A 4,722-nucleotide genomic window follows, 5' to 3' on the forward strand; every position below is an offset into this window, starting at 1 on the left:
GGTATACTTAATGGTGAGTCTATCTTCTATATATCTCAACGTTACAAACCTCGGACCAAAGCTAATATACCATTTCATGTTCATGAAAGGTATAATAATAAGATGAAAATTTCAAAACCAGAAAGATTAAACTTACTGCCGAAAGTACTAAAATAAAAATTTTCATTTGTGAAAAGTTCTGGAAGTCATTACTTCTTTTCAAGAGCTTATGATTTCTTCTCCAACCCAAGCGAGAATTTTGGGATCCGAGAGCTCGGCTTCTCGCGATATTCTCGAATAGATCGTGCGAGTTTCTCGACATTCAATTTAGTCGCTATATTGGCAGTATTTATTAATTCCGTTGTGTTTTACTTGTGGTTTTATGGAAATTTTCGCTTTTGTTCCAGAAGAAATCATAAGATCTGGCCGCAACGCAGCGCTTAAATTGAATGTGGGGAAGCTCGCGAGCATTGCGAGTATTTTGAGATTCGAGAATATCGTGAGAAGCCGATACTCACGAGAATATTTTTCTCCAGCGAATTCGAGCTATCGTAAGCTCTATTCTTTTCAGCTTCAGTTTCTGATCCCAAGCAATTCGATTCGAAACCGGCAATCATTTGAAATAGGTCCAATAGGCCTAAAACCCGAATGACATTACACTTTTCACAGAACTTTTCTTGGATAGATGATCTTGAGTAGTTTACATAGATGCGATCTTGCTTCACAGAGTTTGTGGAAGAGAAAAGTCGATATTGTCTAAATATTTAAAGCTCTTAACTGCCGAAGTTGAAGCTTGAGTCGTATAACTTCTTTCGAATGGTTAATGTTGAAAAAAATGCATAATAAATGTTTGGTAAAATATGAAATTATATTCACCTCAGAACTGTCAAATCAGCATCCGTTCTAACTTCAATTCTATATGTTCGTGTACTAAAACAATCGAAGTCTCCCACGTTTTCCCATCGAAATATGAGCTTAATACCATCAAAAATGGTTAGTACTGGGCTTAGGATTCAAAAACGTGAAACCTCAAACTCAAAAACCTTGTTTTTCAAAATGGAAATGATTTTTCGCTATAAGAACTTCTTCCTCAAACGAAACAAATTTTTCTTAAAACAAGGAAACATGCCTAATAAACAGGGATATTTTCCTCATAACGCGAAAATTCCTGTACAAAATTGAGGCAAAAAATTTCAATGGTGAAAAATCAATCCCATTTTCCATGTTCTGAGAGATTTTTTTTATTGAGTGCATACAAACGAAACTCTAGCGTTTCGTATTTTGCTCCGAGGTCCCATGGCAACAAATACTGTTGTAGTCTCCACTTGCCTGAGCTTTACTCTGACAGTACTTTTCGACTAAAGGATAAACCGAGAACTGCCAATATGTTTCCCATTAACCCCATACCACCCCTGAGGTACTATGTTTATGATTTAGCGAGGAATGATGCGTCGCCTTGAAAAAGAAGGACGCTGCCTAGTTTGATAGAAAGAAGGGGAGGTCGAGAGGCTTGAGTGCGATAGCTGGCAGTTAGGAATAAAACACCTTGCTGTTTTTTCGCTTTGAGAGCCAATATCTCAATCAACGAAGACTAAGTGAGAGTAACAATATTCCTCCAAACGAAATAATATAGCCCAGGAAATCACCTGTCGCACTGTTAAAAGAAGGAGATGAGAACGAGTTAAAAAAATTGGTAACAAGCCAATTCCCACTATTGTAATTTTCTTAAATATACTCTTTTTTAGTATGCTCGTTTTGATTAATAAGAAAAAAAAACATCTTGGCCCCGAAAGTATTCCTACCAACACCCGAATGTGGCGGTAGTAGACGGAGGAAAGAATAGGTGCAGAGTAATTTGGTGTTCCCATTCGGTGTCATTTGACGCTAAGAAGCGATCTCCAGAGTGAGTTGTTGTGAGATGCCAACAGAACCCAGGCCGTGAAGCGCCAACCAAATACAAGGAAGCCAAAGATTGTATTTAAAGTCGATAGAAATGGGCTTAAAAAAGTATGTTCTGCTATTTAGCTCTTACGACTTTAAATATTTTGGAAGTGCTCCTCAATAACACTCCGGGGACGAAAGCTCGTCATGGTTCGTTTAAAACATTACCCATATTCATAACAACGAGAAGTTGATCCAATTTTGCCAACGAACAACAAGTAACAGGAAAAGTTTACCGATTCATACTTTGCTCGAAGAAAAAGTTAGCCTAACCCTCTAATGCATGAATTTTTGTTTGGCTTTAGTGTGGAATTCTATAAAAGATTGTTTTATTGTAGAATTACATAAATTTATTTCACATTTCACACAAAATGCCTGGGTTTCTGATTTACAACCTGGATACTTGCATATTTTCTTTCCGGATCTATCTAAAAACTTACACCAATGTCAATTGTTGGCATGTACGCCTTTTTCGCCTTTGGTTGAGGGGAAGCTAAAGGGGGGCGACCACGTTTCGTAGACGGAGTTGAACGCATCCAACATAATACTTCTGCAGCTTCTGTTCTGAACTCAGGCAGGCTATACTGCTTTTCATTATGACTTTGATGCAACCTCTTGTACAATATATAAGAATTAACCATAGCCACATCTAGTAAATGATAGAATAAGCGAGTTGTCCACTTTTTTGTCTTCTTTCGAATATGGTATCGTTCGATAAGTCCATCCAATAAGGCGACTCCACCCATATGTTTGTTGTATACTTTGGTTATTGCTAGGCAACTTATATCATTTTTTTCTTTGTTTTTTCGATCCCAACGTGGTATTGGTGAGGGGTATAATGCGCTCTGGCGACTTATAAAGGGTTCTGTTCCCACATAACTAGAAAGAAGACGAACTGGCCTTGTATCGTACCACAGAACGTTGCTTACTTCCACGCCACAAACTGCTCCAACATACTCTTCGGAAAAGCCACGACCTACATTTTTCTTTTGGAGCTCAGCATCAATAAAAGTTTAATGTTCGGAACGCGATTTGCCCGCACTATTCCCAGTCCGTAAATTCCGCGGCTTTTCAAATAAACTAGTAGTCCTAGCGATGTGTAGAAATTATCGAAGTATACGATGTGATTTATATTGTTCGGTATGTTTTTTGACAATCTTACAACGACGTTCGAAGCAGCTCCTAGATTAGGACACTGAGGAAAAACTTTATTGTCCCCAGCGTCGCAATATAATTCGAAATTGTAAGAAAACCCCGTATAGTCGCAGAGAACAAATAACTTCGATCCCCACTTATGGCGTTTTGCCGGCATATACTGCTTAAAAGGATTTTTTTGCATTTTCGAAAAACATATTTGTTCAACCACACAAATACGCTGAAGCATAGGAATTGACCCGAAACGGTTATTGAAATGTTGAATAAGAGGTCTTGCTTCATACAACGGGTCATATCCAATTTCACCATTCTTGGCACATAAAGAATTGTCATTAAAGTGAAGTTTTGATGGGAACTCCTCAAAACGATTACAAGTCATTGCTAAGCGTACCGGTTCCATAGAATACTGTCCCCAATACGAGCGAGAACTCGGATACCGGAAAACTGACATGAAAAACAATACCCCCAAAAATTTTCAAAGTTCCACTTCGTCAGTTTTAAACTTTGTAGAAATATCGTTTTGGGTGGCATAAAGATTCATTTGAGTAGCTAAAGTCTGGACAAAAAAATTGTATCAAATACCTATAATATCTGTAACGTAAATAAAAATGAGTTTAAAGATACACCTTTATAAAATCCTCTGAAACAAAGTATTGAAAACAATCATATGGTGCTCGTAAATTTTTTCGAAAATCTGGGGTGTCCTTGTTACCTCGAAAAAACAGTTCGTTGACGTGAAGCTGAAGGTGTGTGTTTTTCCATGTTTTTGGCCAGAAGGTCCAGGATAAGCATCCGCGTTTGCGGCAATACTCGAATTTTCAGACGACGATGGCCCATAATCGCTTATATTAAAGTTCATATCAATTGCGTCTCTCAAGGTTTGTGAAGAATTTAGCAATTCGTTAACCAAAGAGACTTCTGATAGATCAAAATCAAAATCCTCAATGCTATCTTCATCCGTGTCACACTCATCCTCCGAAGAGTCATTGTCAGACGGTAATTGTTTAAAAAAATTTTGTATTTCATCATTTGATATATAAAATTCTTCTGTCACGGTTTTAGAGGCTTAACTCCTGCGAAACGGCTGAACCGATTCTCAAGAAATTTTGTGAGCGTATTGGGTAGGTCTGAGAATCGGCCAACGTCTACCTTTTTTTCGCTGCGTGCCTAGGGTCTTGAGATCAAAACGTGGACCCGGGTACCCCTAGAATATGTTTCTACAATATGGATGTTAAATGAAAGCTGTTGATGAGTGCTATAGTGCAGTATAATTTTCATACAAGTGGCAGGCTATGGTCTCGATATATAGCCCAAAATTTGGACCCGGATACACCTAGAATGTGTTTTTACATTATGGGTATCAAATGCAAACTGTTGATGAGTGCTATAGTACAGGATAATTTTCATACTACTGGGAGGCTAGGGTCTCGAGATATAGCCCAAAACGTGGACCCGGATACACCTAGAATGTGTTTTTACATTATGGGTATCAAATTGAAGCTGTTGATGTGTGGTACAATACAGAGTAAGTTTTACACCGTTGAATTACTAGGGCCTCGAGATATAGGCCAAAGACCCGGATACCCCTAGAATATGTTTTTACATTATGGATATCAAATGAAAGCTGTTGCTGAGAGCTCTAAAGCC

General features: G+C 38.2%; 1 pseudogene; it reads right to left on the minus strand.

Annotated features, from left to right (window-relative positions):
- Window positions 1-2,196: 2,196 nt before the first annotated feature.
- Window positions 2,197-3,616, minus strand: LOC137246142 (piggyBac transposable element-derived protein 1-like; annotated as a pseudogene).
- Window positions 3,617-4,722: the final 1,106 nt, after the last annotated feature.

This window comes from Eurosta solidaginis, chromosome 3 (genome assembly GCF_040869045.1).
Source record: "Eurosta solidaginis isolate ZX-2024a chromosome 3, ASM4086904v1, whole genome shotgun sequence".
Taxonomy (NCBI): domain Eukaryota; kingdom Metazoa; phylum Arthropoda; class Insecta; order Diptera; family Tephritidae; genus Eurosta; species Eurosta solidaginis.